Here is a 16,047-nt window from a genome sequence, read left to right on the forward strand (position 1 = left end):
TCTCTGGGACACATTTTGAACAAAGCTCTGACTCGGGGTATAAAAAGGAGGACGACGGCGAGTTAATGATCCTCACGGGCTTCCTCGTGAAGAGGAGTCGCCGTTTACGGCCCACGACAAAAATAAAACCCCGATGCCACCGTCGCTAACAAGAAAAAAGGAAAAAAGCAGGGGGCTGAAAATAACTCCAGATACCTGCTTTGATGTCCAACACATAACAACCCCATTGAGAAATCAGACCAAGAACCTCCATGAAGAACCTGAGCGTCAGCCCGCCGCCTCATTGGACCGGCTGCTTCCTGCTTCCGTGTGATTGGCTGTGGAGGCGGCAACAGTGCCTGCTCTCGCCTAGCAACAGGCACGAGTGCAGCCACCGCAGAGCAGCCCACCTCCGTGTGGGGGAGGAGAGAGAGAGAGAGAGAGAGAGAGAGAGAACATAGGATGGCATACGTACACGAACACACAAACACATAATCAAAGAGCAGGAGAAGCAGCGTGAAGCCGCGCTTCCGTTTAAACACACACACACACACACACACACACACACACACACACACACACACACACACAGTGAGTACATCTTGTACTGTCTTGTTTAACCCTTAGATAACCAGGCCGAGCGGAGCAGCTGGAGGGAATCAAACCTGCGACACTTAGGGCTCATTTATGCCTGTTTTTATTTATTTTTTATTTTACCAGGAAGAGAAACTCATTTAGATTAAAAAAAAAAAGTCTTTTCCGAGAGTTGTTATTTTTTATATTTTATTAGTTATTTGTACCAGGACGTAAATGTGTACATTTCTGCTGGTTTTTTGAGTAAGTGTGTATGTGACTTCCTGTCCTTTTACAGTCAGCCTCTAGTGGACACTCAAGGAACTGCTCTTTTTTTAATTAATTTTTTTATGTTACAATTTTGACGTAGATTGCTGATTGGTAAATAAACCTCATTTTAGCCTCGGCCTGAAACTGTTAATTTCAGCTCCTGTCTCTCTAAGGCCCGCCTCTCCACGTCTCCACTTGATCAGCTCTACGTAAGGTAGAACGCTGCAGGGCTGCCAGGGAAGAGCTGCTCTCAAGTGCTGGGAGGAGAGTCGTTCGTAAGGAGGTTTCAGAAAATTACGTCAGAGTCTTAAATAAGTCAAAGTCCGTGGAAACGCTCCTACCTCCTCCTGCTAGCTGCAACAATAGCCGCGGTCCCCCCCCCCCCCCCCTTTGGTTGTGTTTGTGACATCACAAGACAAACATGTCACTGATCCTGGTTGTAGCAAGCACCAGCTCCCCTCGGACTGACTGTAACAATCCAAATATGGTAAAAGGGGGCGGGACTTATCAGAGAACAATCAGATCAGACTTGGGGACCCTGAGTGTCAGAAATACAGGCTGATGAGAGAACCTGCATGAAACACTTTATTTCAAACATTACAGATTGTGAACATACTTTAGTCGACACAGTTTAAAAAAAAAAAAAAAAAATTTAGATTCAACCCCAAAAAGGGCAGAATATGGGACCTTTAAAATGTTCTAACTTGGCATTTAGAAGTGTAAAGACTCGGATCACGGTCATCTGAGGAGCGCTGTGATCTCTTCACGTCATCATCACATAATCCTTCATCTGCAAGCAGGGCGGCCATATTTAAAAAAACGTCTCATCTGAGAACACGCCGTGAGCATCGTCACACAGTCCCCTCCAAGCGCTGAGACTTCAGAGCTGATGAACCCGCCGTCCAAATTTAGACATCACAAGATTGGCAGATGATTACAAAGAGTGACAGCTGGGAAAAAGGCGTCAGCCGGCGTGCAGGTTTGGTGAGTAGGAGGGCGTTTATGAGCACGCTGCCGAGTAACGGCGAGGAGAGAGAGAGCACATTTCTCTCACTGGTTCCACACGGTTGATGTCCACGAATGCTCATCTGTGTTAGCAATGTTAGCAATGTTAGCAATGTTAGCACGCTAATGAGACAAGCTACTGTCAGGGCCACCACGCCTTTCTACCACGCCGTGCGCCTGGGGAATGTGTGCGTGACCACGGGAACCGTTTAGTGTTCTTGTAGAGAAGTTCCCGGAACCTTTTACCTTTGATCCCAAAAAGGGGGCGTGGCTATATCAGGAGATCTGAGTCATCACAGCGAGCACATCTGGAACCCTGAGAACTGAGTGAACGGCTTTTATATTCACGCGTTCAACAAGTGCTCCCTCTGTGTTCATGTGTTCTTCATGGACTCGTTCACCCCCCTCGCCCCCCCCTCCCTCGCCCCCCCCGGCTCAGTGTGGGGTCTGTGCCTCCGTCAGCTGCTGTGTGGGAAACAGTGGGAACTGGAGCTTTGTGATTGTTATAATTTTCATCTCGCCCCCTTCTTCTTCGTCTTCCTCTCCCTGCTCGGATCACATCCGCTGCCACCTGCAGCATTTCTCTCTCTTTTCTTTTTTTTTTTCCTTGCAGTGTCTGATGCCGCTGCTTCCCTCTCGGGGGAGCAGGGGGGCTTTCATTGGCTCACTAAATTGTCATGGCAACCGCATACTGGCAATTTGCAGTTGTCAGAGGAGACGTGGCGGTGCCTCTGAGTCAGACTTGTGCGATGTATATAAATACATTCAGGTGCAGAGACGTTTTCACGTCCTCCGGTGCAGAGCAGAGGAATTACACTCAGATATTATGTTTCCAACATTATCCCATGATGATCCCGTCCTCACATTGTTTCTTCATTTTTTTAAAACTTTTAACCTTCTTATGGAAATATATATAAATAAAAACAGTCAACTTGAACTCTTGTGTCGACCTCACATTGAAGTGTTTGTTTGCTGGGCAGTGAAAACATCTTTCATGTAAACCTGTAAGGTTTGAATTGTGTGAATGCTGCAGATAAACTGAACTCTTACATACAGTAGTTTGTAGTTCTTACTCACATACATGACAGGAGTTTATTTATTTCACTCTGCACAGTCTGAACACACCCAGAACAAAAGAGAGAGAGAGAGAGAGAGAGAGAGAGAGAGAGAGAGAGAGAGAGAGAGAGAGAGACAGAGAGAGAGAGAGAGAGAGAGAGAGAGAATTCATTCTCTCTCTCTCTCTTTTTTCGTATTCTCGTTCGCCTCAACAAGCTTCACTTTGTCTCCCACTTAGAGACCAATCGACTCGCTCGGCCCTCCGCCCCCGAGACGTGCGAGCAGTTTTGGATTAGAAAATGAGTGTGTGCTAAGCGGTACTCAGCCGAGTGTGAGGTCGTCCACTACACGTCCAGCTCAGCTCAACCACTCAGGACGGGCTTAAATCTCCAGAGTTACCTGAAGCCAACAATAATCTGCTTATTTCATCCTGCAGCTGGGCGAGGAGAAACCTCTCACTGACATTTAAGCAGCTTTGCACCTTTCTACTGTGAACCTGCACAGACTGTACGTCTGCACGCCTGACCTTTGGGCCCAACGCCACGCTCCCTCTCTCCCTCCTGTGGTCACATCCAAAAACTACAGCACGACTTCTGCGACGCTCTCAGGGAGCGTGCTCACAACTCCATGAACATTTCTCCTCCTCGTGGTCATGTGACTGAAAGCTTCCAACAGGTAACAGCTGGACTGGTTTATTTATTTATTTAAGGAAACCAACAAAAACCCAATCATCATGAATCCTGGTCCTTCGGGTCCAGCTGGAGACCGCCGCCCCCCTACAGCCAGAACCACGCAGACACCCAGTGTGGAGAGCTGTCACATTCATTTACCACACAGCTGCGTGCGTGTGTGTGTGTGTGTGTGTGTGTGTGTGTTCAGGGCTGATTTGACACTGTTCCTTGGATGTGTGTTGAGCACAAGCCAAACACCGTCTCACACACACACACACTTCCTCAGCCGGTCTGGCAGCTTGTCCTTCCCCAGGGTCTCCAGTCTGCCATGTCAATCCAAGTCTGAGTGGATCACTATCCACACACACACACACACACACACACACACACACACACACACACACACACACACACACACACACACACACACACACACACACACACACACACACACACACACACACACACACACACACACACACACACACACACACACACACACACACACACACACACACACACACACACACACACACACACACACACACACACACACACACACACACACACACAGTCAATCAGAGAGTCAAACACGCGTTCATTAGTGTAAGCCCCGCCCTTTCCCACCTTTAACCCCGCCCACATGTGTTTGATAGTAGCTTGTAGTGGTCCGGTACATTTCCACCATCAAAAGTTGGAAATGGTACCAAAATAACGGATCCCTGCGGTCCTTCTTTTTTTTGGTCCCCTTCTGTCGGGAGGCCAAGCGTACCGATCCAACCCTGAAGGTCGGCTGCTGTCCGATGATTGGTTTTGGTTTTGTGGATTTGGAGAGAGTCATTTCAAGGCTCTTCTTCTTCTTCTTCTTCTTCTACTTCTTCTTCGGATTTATTGGCGGCCTACACATAAGTCACATGTTCGGATACGGTTGGCGGTGTTTACTGAACCAAACTGGACCGCTTGGTGGAATCATGGCGAAAGCCTTGATGCTACGTTTCAAATAAGTTCAGCAGACGCTGCCGTCGCCCCCTGCTGGCCATCAGAGTGACTGCAGGGCGAGCAGGACTCAGTGCCACTCGCCCTGTTCGGGGTTTAAACATTTTTCTGGTCACCTGAGGGAAGCGAGGCTCTGACCCGTGAGGGCCTGCAGATCCTTGAGAGGACGGACTGACGTGTTGGAATCTGTTCAGCCGAGTGATAAATCAAGTTCTGGAGGATTTTATTATGAAAAATGAAATCAAACAAAACGAGTGAGCGGAGAGTTATTTTCAGGCGTCCTCGTTGCAGGAGGCTCAGCGATTACAGCGCCTGCCTTCTCTCACTTCGTTTTTTTTTTTTTTTTTTTTGTTCATTATATTTTCATTGGTGTAATGGTTGCTAAGCAACAACAGCAGTACTTGAGAGGAACACAGAGAGGGAAGGCAGACGGGCTGAGTGGGTTTGTGATTAAAAAAGAATAAATCTTTGATCTGGTGGCGCTCAGCGTGTGAACAACACAGGACTCTCCGTCAGAGAGCCGGAGGAGTTTGAGACTGGATTCACATTTCAACTACGTTTTATTTTGATTTTTGATTTCTTACCATCACCAGGTGTCAATCAAACGACTGAAGCTCGTGTTTGGAAGATTCATTTGTCTCTCTGTCGTCAAAAAGACAAAACAAAAAAAAGACAGCAGTCTCCTTTACAGAGAGACGACAAGTCCAAACTCATATTTACCTGATGACATCACACATTGACCTTTGACCTTTGGTTTCTTTCAGCTGTTTGACCCTCACTTTGTGATCTCTAACCACTTCCTGTTTATGTGCCTAACTTCCTGTCCTAACCTTATTGTATTTCAAAATCAAAGCAGTGTTGAGTTAAAACACAAAGTAAAGCGCTCCCAGCTAAAGACAGCATAAACCTTCAAAATAAAAGCCTAAGAAGTTTTCTTTTGAAGGGCAGAGTAATGGAATTTCAAACTGGTGATTAAAATGTGAGTCTGAACCTCACGGGACACAGAAGACCTTTATTTTGGTTTTATCGTCGATCGATGTCGTCCTGAGTGCCGTCTTATTTTGAAGAGCGGACTCGTAGGACGGATCGGACGAGTGTTTCCTGCAGCACGTTAAAGGTCTGAGATCAAGCCCACGGAAATACCGCTGTGACTCTTTGTTTCAGTGTGACGTCTCAGAAAGGAGCACGACCTGGCTTTGTCTGCTGTTGCCATGGTGATCTGTCAGTCACATTGCTCAGGACAAATCAGCGTTAAGCGATTGGTCCTAATTCTGCCCAACCTCAAACTGTGGTCATGGAGGGCTGTGGCTGTGCGGGCAGCCCAGGTTTGAAACCTGACCTGTCTTTAATTTCCCGCACGTCGTTTTTCCCGCCCTGATTTCCGACTCTCCGATCTCCAAACAACGAAGAAGACGAGGATGAACGCTGCTGTTTTCTTATCCCGCCATGACGCATCATTTCCTCTCACTCTAATTAAATGTCCCCACTTTTTGCTGGCGTGCGTTTACAGCCCGTCCCCGTCGAGCAGAAGTGTGTGATGAATTATTTCCTGCTTTACAGAAAGTCTGCGTGTCGCGTGCTTCATCGGGCCCTCGCTCGGCTCAATTAAACATCTTACACGCTTAAAGCTCAGTGATCACGGCAGATTGTCAAACCGCCGCGGCGTCCAGCGTCTACCTCGAGCGTCTCTCTCCTGGGATGGAGGGCGCTACTCGCTCCTCGTCTCCGCCTGACTTTAAGAGGTTTACGGGCGCAGACGTGACAGAAATTCATGGAGAGAGAAACTATTTTCGGCTCTTTTCAAGTTTGCCCGTGTGATGATGATGATGATGATGATGATGAAGATGGGCTGTGCTGGGACGGCTGTCAAAAGCATTTTAAGGGGAGGTTATTTTTAGAACGAAATGAACAAGGTGTCTGTTAGAGAGCGAGAAGAAGAAGAAGAAGAAGACTTTGATTTTCATCTTTGACCGTTTACGAGAATATGGCGCCAGCTGGCTAACGGTTAGCTTGTTAGCTTTTCAGGTTTTCATGGAGAAAAACATCAACGCGGAGGAAGCGTTCAGTGTTCCTCGCAGAGATCGAGTCATGAGCGCTTCAACTGGAGGACGGTCTGACAGTCGTGGTCGACGCCAGTTTGTTTTTTTCCCCAATTCAAATCGATTAAAAATTAAAAGTAAAAAATATTAAAAACAAACCAAAAGAAAAACCTTTACGGCTTCACAAAAAAATAAACTGAAGTTAAATGGAAATGTCAGACATGGAAAACGATTTCGGGCTTGAGAGACAAATAGGTGGAGAGGGATCAAGGAGGGAGGGGTCAAGGAGGGAGGGATCAAGGAGGGAGGGATCAAGGAGGGAGGGGTCAAGGAGGGAGGGGTCAAGGAGGGAGGGGTCAAGGAGGGAGGGGTCAATGAAACAGGAAATGTCAAACGAGACTGTGAATAAGATCATGTCCTGATTATTGGGAATATTTCAGGATTTAGAGGAACAGAGGAAGTTTTATTTTACACTCAGCTCTGAAGGAAACAAGGCAGGAGAAACCAATCAGACTAATCCTGGAGCCAATCAGCAGATCACTCCACAGGTGTGTGTGTGTGTGTCGTTTCTCCCCCGACACACACACACACACACATCACTGACTGGAGGGTGTGTGTATGCATGTCAGAGGCAGCCAGAGCTGTGGATAGAAAGTGAATGGTAAAATGTGGAATCAAACATTGATGAAGGGGACGTTAATAATTCAGAGGTACGATACAGATCTGACAGACGCAGCGATAACGCCTCCCTGAGGATCCATCCGAACACATAAACAGCTGATATAAATATATATACTGAAGACATAAAGATCTTCATCTGTACAAGTATCAGACATAAAACAGTGACCTTTCGTGACGTTTTGAGGTTCCAGGGTTCAAACTTTAGAACGTCACTTTGTAAAGTGGGAACATGCTTCAGGAGCCCCACACATCCAACGGAGGGAGGAACGTCTTCCTGGGTGTTTTAAAGAGCGTCACGTTTTCACACGTTTCAGATTTAAACAAGAGCAGTAAAAACCTTTAAACCCTTTAAAGTAGTTCACTTCACCAGTGTTTGGACTACAACAACAATGGCGGACTCCCGAGTCACGATGTAGTTTAAGGTTCCAACTTCTCGTCCGTCCACACAACAGACTATAAATATTAAAGTAGGCGAGTGTCGTCCCCCGTGTGTCCCTGCAGGGGGCGCTGGAGTCCCCCGTGTGTCCCTGCAGGGGGCGCTGGAGTCCCCCGTGTGTCCCTGCAGGGGGCGCTGGAGTCCCCTGTGGGCTTTTTTTGAAGTAGTGTGTATGTGACTTCCTGTGCCTTTGCAGCCGGCCTCTAGTGGACACTTGTGGAACTGCAGGATTTCTCTCAGTACTGGAGGTTTTTCCAAACTGGTTTTTATAATGTTGTATTTTCATGGAATGAAGCTCATGTCCCAATTTAGTTGTTTGCTAAACTCAATGAAACTAAATCTGACTCACATCGTTATTATTTCCAGATTAGGATTAAACAGGAATTGAAAGTCAGACGTCGTCAGTGTGTGTGTGACTCAGAGACTCTGCTCTCCGTCATCATCCTTCACACGATTTGCTGTTTACCTCAAACGGAATAATTGGCTTTGTAGGCACACACTGAATATTAACGTGAACTCCAGATGCCCCCCCCCCCCTCCCGTCTGTGGGGAAGGACGTGAACTCTGAATGCTCAAATCTCGACCCAAAACTAAAAGTGACGTCTCCTGAAGAACTGTGGAGCCTGATGTTTACCTGGTGACCCCGAGCCGTGAAGACGCACAGTTTAGAGGCGGGGGACGTGAGGGGATGTTGACAACGAGGTGGGAATTAAAGCCGGATAATATACTGATGAAGGCCGTTCTTCTTTTGTTCTTTTTTGGACAAAAACATTCAAACATACGTTTAAATATTTTTTTAAAAAGATGAAGATTCACCACGTCATTGTTTTACACTCTTCAGTGAACACAGCCCCCCCCCCCCCCCCCCCCACACACACACACACACACACACACACACACACACACACACACACACACACACACACACACACACACACACACACACACACACACACACACACACACACACACACACACACACACACACACACACACACACACACACACACAATCAGTTCTCAGAGGAATATATGCACTGTTACAATGCAACAGGTTTGATCAGCTGACATCAACCTGAGTCTCTGCACCTGTCACACACACACACACACACACACAGACTCTATCAGCTCCAACATCCTTTTACACACAGCGCAAAGAAATCAGCTCAGACAATCTGAGCACGTTCTTGATCAGCTCTCCACATTCATAACACAAACAAACGCACAAAATCACTTTTCTCCATCTCCAACCTTTTTACGCAAGCCTCAAGGAAACACTCTCAGACCATTTACACGTTATTAATCAGATCTCCAAATCCATCACACACAGAACACACGATCAAAGTAACTCTCTCCATCCCAGCACCTTGTAAAAACACGACAGTGTGACGTCACACAGCAGAGATATGAAGGTGATCTTACTTTGAGCTGCAGACAGGATGTCCTGGTTACAGGTGTCCACATGTCCAGGTCATGTACATACAGTCTTAATGAGGGGACGGATGTCCAGAGAGTTCATGATGTCTGTGTGGACATGAATCAGTGAAAGGTGTGTGAGTCTTTTCTGGGTCTTCATGGTGCTGCGTGTCTTTAAAGACGTCAGGCTGAGACAGGTGTGCTCAGACGAGGCCACAGAGACGTGAAGACACAGACGTGACTCAATCAGTGTTTCTGTCTCTTGTTTGTTACTGGAGCTCAGTCCAACATGATGCTACATCCTGAACTGTGACACTCACAGACCGAGCAGGGAACATTTTCACTTCACTCGGCGTCTGCAGCCACGAGCCGGCCTGACGTCGACAACGTCACTTCCGTGAGCTCGTGTTGATTAGGCCTCATGTTCAGAGAAAAGGGAAACATGCTCCTGATCCTGGCTGCACATTGAGAGAGAGAGAAGGGGGAGGAGCTTAACTCAGGCTTTCTGTAGTGAGTCCACACAGGTGCAGCAGATCAGAGGTTGATGAGAGCCTCAGAGGAAAAACACTAAACTCTGTCACGTGACACCTGAGCAGCGTTTTGACTTTACAGAAGAATCACCCAACATGAATACTTTATTTCACTGTGTTGAAGCTCGTCCCTGCATGTTGTTCGTCCCTGCATGTTGTTCGTCCCTGCATGTTGTTCGTCCCTGCATGTTGTTCGTCCCTGCATGTTGTTCGTCCCTGCATGTTGTTCGTCCCTGCATGTTGTTCGTCCCTGCATGTTGTTCGTCCCTGCATGTTGTTCGTCCCTGCATGTTGTTCGTCCCTGCATGTTGTTCGTCTCTATGTAAAGCTGCACGCAGACACACACACAGGGACATGTTGTCTTCTTTTGTCCTCACTGACCTATATGAGCACTTTCAGGTGCAGCCACGGCCCAGTGAGACTAGTCGATGGGGCTCCGGGGCTTGTTGCCTAGCAACAGGCAGCAAACCGGCTTGTGTGGTGGTGTTTTTTATTTTTATTTTTTATTTTTATGTAACAGTGGGTTTGATGGTTGAATGTAGGACGCTCGGTCTCTGAGGGGACGTGTAGGGATGTTTGTGTCAGCGACCATAACCCCCCCCCCCATCAAAGTGTGAGGAGCAGAGTCCATCACTCGCTGCTGAGACGAGTCTGAAGGTGATCAAGTCGCTCACAGGTAGAGGGAGGGGGGGCTTTCATGAGATGATTTGAACAAACCTCCCCCCCCCCCACACACACATGAAATCATTTAATTCAGTTGAACTTTGATCGTCTCGTTTGATGGCGTCTGTCTTTCATGACGGAGACAGACAGAGGGCGCTGCAGACATGCAGCGGTTCGTTTATGACGAGCAAGAGGCAGAGACTGTCGTTCCTCCAGTGTCCATAACACCGTGTGTGTGTGTGTGTGTGTGTGTGTGTGTGTGTGTGTGTGTGTGTGTGTGTGTGTGTGTGTGTGTGTGTGTGTGTGTGTGTGTGTTTAACCAGCTCTGTATCGGTGTGTCAACCTTCCTGCGCTCTAACCTCCATTTTTCAGAAGTTCTTCACCGACTCAACGTTTTCATCTTATCGTTATTCATGTGAAACTGTGTGTGTGTGTGTGTGTGTGTGTGTGTGTGTGTGTGTGTGTGTGTGTGTGTGTGTGTGTGTGTGTGTGTGTGTGTGTGTGTGTGTGTGTGTGTGTGTGTGTGTGTGTGTGTGTGTGTGTGTGTGTGTGTGAGATTCTCTCATCCCTCCGCCTGTTGGCCCAGATGGCTGGTCGCCTCTTTGTGGTCATGAGGAGCATGGCTTGGCGGGAACGAGGTGGTTGCCATGGTGAACGTGACGTCTGATGCACACGAAGACGCCGTTCTAAACTTGATGATCGGGTCAGCAGCAGTGTGTGTGTGTGTGTGTGTGTGTGTGTGTGTGTGTGTTAGCGTGTTCAGTCCTGGCTGCGTTTGAGCGGGACGGCGGCGTGCTGGCGGCGTGCTCATGGCGGGTTCATGGAGGAGCTCATCTCTGGACTCTGATTCAACTTTGATTCTTTCTTTGAAGCAGCGCTGCAGCTCGGAGGGTCTAATCTGAGCTCAGCTGAGACGCCAGGGGGCTCTGTGTGTGTGTGTGTGTGTGTGTGTGTGTGTGTGTGTGTGTGTGTGTGTGTGTGTGTGTGTGTGTGTGTGTGTGTGTTGCTATGAGGAAACACACTATGCATGAGGAGAGTACAGTGCTTTAAGGAACGTGCTGCAGGAGCTTCTAACCGACAACCCTCCCACACAGCTTTGCTTCCTCAGCTACGTCTCGGCCTGCTGCACTGAAGACCTCAAACCGGTTTCACTGCACAAGTCCAGCTCTGATCTGCAGTCACAACACAAAACACATCTTATATCTTATATCATTATATCTTATATTATTATATCTTATATTTCATTATATCCTAAGAACAGCAAAGATGAGAGTAAAATGGCGTCTGTAGGATCGGTTGAGTCCATCCAATCTCTCCGCTGTATATCCAGGATCAGATCCTGGTGTCAGCATGCAGACCAACATATTGAACCCGTCCCTCCCGTCCCTCCCGTCCACTCAGGTTTTCTCTTTTTTGGAGAATGGAACCTAATCCGTGCAGTGAGGTCTGGATCAGCCGCTCCTGCAGCTCCGTCTCTACGCCGGAGCCCATGAGCTCCTTCATCCTGTCAGGGCTGGAACGTGACACACCTGTAAATCCTTCCTGCTCAGGTTTGATGCTCCCCTGTGAATCACATCCTGAGCTTCTTTAGCTTCTCGGCTCCCTCTGACAGCTCCCCCCCCCCCGCTCAGGGAACCACAGCCTGAGACCTGGAGGGTCTGACTCCTGACCCCCCCCATGTGACCCACAGCAACAGTGTGTGCTAGATTCAAAGCTTCAACCATGAAAAGACACTGAGTCAGAGGTTAAACACAGACTTCTTCACGCCCACCATCGAGCCCTGACCTCCTCTGCGTTAACCTTCATGTGGCGCAGAGATGGTTGAACTTCCTGCTCTCCTGGCAGCCATTACCCGCCCCGTCAAAGCGCCATCATCACATCAGACGCTGACTCAGCGGCGTGGGAGAGACGACGAGTGACCTGCAACAGGTGCTTCCACATTCACTCACTCCAACTACTCTCATCTTTGAGGAAACTCACTCTGTCAGTGGAGACAGGGAGGCTGTGATTGGTTCATCAGAGAGCAGGGAGGCTGTGATTGGTTCATCAGAGAACAGGGAGGCTGTGATTGGTTCATCAGAGAGCAGGGAGACAGGGAGGCTGTGATTGGTTCATCAGAGAGCATGGAGACAGGGTGGCCTGTGATTGGTTCATCAGAGAGCAGGGAGACAGGGAGGCTGTGATTGGTTCATCAGAGAGCAGGGAGACAGGGAGGCTGTGATTGGTTCATCAGAGAGCAGGGAGACAGGGAGGCTGTGATTGGTTCATCAGAAAGCAGGGAGGCCTGTGATTGGTTCATCAGAGAGCAGGGAGGCTGTGATTGGTTCATCAGAGAGCAAGGAGACAGGGAGGCTGTGATTGGTTCATCAGAGAGCAAGGAGACAGGGAGGCTGTGATTGGTTCATCAGAGAGCAGGGAGACAGGGAGGCTGTGATTGGTTCATCAGAGAGCAGGGAGACAGGGAGGCTGTGATTGGTTCATCAGAGAGCAGGGAGACAGGGAGGCTGTGATTGGTTCATCAGAGAGCAGGGAGACAGGGAGGCTGTGATTGGTTCATCAGAAAGCAGGGAGGCCTGTGATTGGTTCATCAGAGAGCAGGGAGGCTGTGATTGGTTCATCAGAGAGCAGGGAGGCTGTGATTGGTTCATCAGAGAGCAAGGAGACAGGGAGGCTGTGATTGGTTCATCAGAGAGCAAGGAGACAGGGAGGCTGTGATTGGTTCATCAGAGAGCAAGGAGACAGGGAGGCTGTGATTGGTTCATCAGAGAGCAAGGAGACAGGGAGGCTGTGATTGGTTCATCAGAGAGCAGGGAGACAGGGAGGCTGTGATTGGTTCATCAGAGAGCAGGGAGACAGGGAGGCCTGTGATTGGTACATCAGAGAGCAGGGAGGCTGTGATTGGTTCATCAGAGAGCAAGGAGACAGGGAGGCTGTGATTGGTTCATCAGAGAGCAAGGAGACAGGGAGGCTGTGATTGGTTCATCAGAGAGCAGGGAGACAGGGAGGCTGTGATTGGTACATCAGAGAGCAGGGAGGCTGTGATTGGTTCATCAGAGAGCAGGGAGACAGGGAGGCGTGTGATTGGTTCATCAGATTGGTACCTCGTGGCAGACATTGGTTGAAGTTTTTACAGACTTACAAACTGATACAGATGATGGATTTCCTTTGTTCCTTTTTCAGAGAACCTGAGTTATTAATGTCAGTCAGGACCTAAAGACAAGTTCAACCAGAACCTTAAAAAGTGTTTCTGGAGGAAGTGACCGATCGTGCCTTTCAGATTAAAGGCGCTCGTAGCGTTTTGTTGTTTCTCCTCCAACATGAAGATAAAACATCATAAATAATAAATAAAAATAATAAATCTGAAACATTCTTCATCATGACGTCTGATGAGCCGCTCCATCGGTCCAACAAGAGAAAGTTCATCCTCTCACACACACACACACACACAGTCATTGTCACACTCATGCACACACTGCATCCCTGACATGCCAGTGGTCGCCATGGCAACTCCATTCTCCACATCTCTGCCTCTCCTGCGTGTCTTCCCCCCCTCCCCCTCCCCCTCCCCCTTCTCCTCCTCCTCTTCCTCCTCTTCCTCCTAACAGAAAATCCATAAGGAGGGACGGGAAACGATAGAAAAACTCCATCGATTTTAGTCCTGAGCGTTTGTTTGTGTTTGTCAAACACAGTAGCACTGATTTATTCTTCTCTGATGTTTGTTTGAAAGGACTCCTCGCTGAGAGCTCAGAGGGGACAGGAAGTAGAGAAAAGCTTCTTTTTCTTTCACACGTTGAACAAGGGTAGGAGACCACACGGGTAAATGACGTCGGTAGATTCTCTGTGCTTGTCTGGAGTTGTGGGCGTGTAGGTCCAGACCGGTCTCACTCTCGTCTTGGTTTGAACTGATCTACTATTTTGAATTTTACAACACTTAGTGGAAATGCTTTTATTTTAATTTTATTTTTTCTATACTCGTATACTGTTTGGATACAAACGCTTTTATTTTGAAAGGACACACATTTAAAGGCTACCCCTACAAACGGAGCTCCTGATGGATATAAAAGTAAATGAAAACAGCTGAAGGAGACGTCATCACTTCACTTCAACAGTTGATCATATTTTTAATCGTATTTGAAAGGGAGGTCGACGATCTACGGTGAGCCTGAAGGGACACAAGTCAAAGTGTTTAAGTTCTCATGACACTGACCATGAAATCTCTTCTTCATTTCCTGTCATCGTCTTCACGCCGCTTGAGACACTTTTAAAGATTCACAGTTGAAAATCGTCTTCACTTCCTGTTTCTCACTTCCTGTCCTTCCCCTGAAATTGCTCACAGAGCTCCTCCCCCTTTCTCGACCCTCTGTGTTTATGAATACTGCACTTCACAGAAGGATTTCATCCTGCGTCTCTTTGGTTCAGGATCTGACGTTCCCGGGTACGAAGTCCTCCTGGTCCCGACAGGGTCACAGCACGTGACAGCTGATTGGACAGCAGGACGGATGATCAATGAAACCTGTCAGCCTGAAACTCTCCTCAGTGTCTCCTTAGCTTCTTCTGCCATCTAGTGGACGTCTGCTGAAACTGCAAGAGGTCTGTCATTTAGTGCATGTTCTGTTTGCTCACAGACCGGACCACGGTCTCAGCTGGATCAGGATCTGAAACTCTCCTAGTTGTGACTGTGACGAGCGGCACACACAAACACAAATATAAAAGATTTACCGTCATAACTTCACCCAGAATATCACCTTTTAAAAACGTCCAACGTCTTCACTGCTTTTACAACGACTGAGGGTCATTGGGCGAGAGCAAGGGGGGGGGAGGGATCCCTAAATGTCCTGGTCTTGTCTCGGTCTGGATCCCTAAATGTCCTGGTCTTGTCTCGGTCTGGATCCCTAAATGTCCTGGTCTTGTCTCGGTCTGGATCCCTAAATGTCTCAGTCTCGACTCGGTCTGGATCCCTAAATGTCCTGGTCTTGTCTTGGTCTGGATCCCTTAATGTCCTGGTCTTGTCTCGGTCTGGATCCCTAAATGTCCTGGTCTCAACTTTGTCTGGATCCCTAAATGTCCTGGTCTTGTCTCAGTCTGGATCCCTAAATGTCCTGGTCTTGTCTCAGTCTGGATCCCTAAATGTCCTGGTCTTGTCTTGGTCTGGATCCCTTAATGTCCTGGTCTTGTCTCGGTCTGGATCCCTAAATGTCCTGGTCTTGTCTTGGTCTGGATCCCTTAATGTCCTGGTCTTGTCTCGGTCTGGATCCCTAAATGTCCTGGTCTCGAATCTGTCTGGATCCCTAAATGTCCTGGTCTTGTCTCGGTCTCGGAGCACTCTGGTCTTGGATGTGTCTTGGTCTCACTTGGTTTGGTCTTTAAACACCAGAAGACCACAAACATTAGGTCCCAGCTCTGTGGCTTCCTGGACTCAACAGGTGTCCTTCTCTCAGAGACACACCTGTCCCGTCCTCACAGCTGAGCAGAACAGACGATGGGGTTCGTCTCTGATAATCAGCCGTCAGCTCAGCCGCTCGGAGAGCAGATGGTTCAGTATCATCCAGCAGGTGTCTGCTGTCACACGCTCGTCTGAACATGAGCGAACATCAAAGGCTTTCCAAGAAAACTGCAGAAGAAGAAGAAGAAGAAGAAGAAGAAGAAGAAGAAGAAGAAGAAGAAGAAGAAGAAGAAGAAGAAGAAGAAGAAGAAGAAGAAGAAGAAGAAGAAGAAGAAGAAGAAAGAGAGAGA

The sequence above is a fragment of the Symphodus melops genome (genome assembly GCF_947650265.1).
Source record: "Symphodus melops genome assembly, chromosome: 7".
Taxonomy (NCBI): domain Eukaryota; kingdom Metazoa; phylum Chordata; class Actinopteri; order Labriformes; family Labridae; genus Symphodus; species Symphodus melops.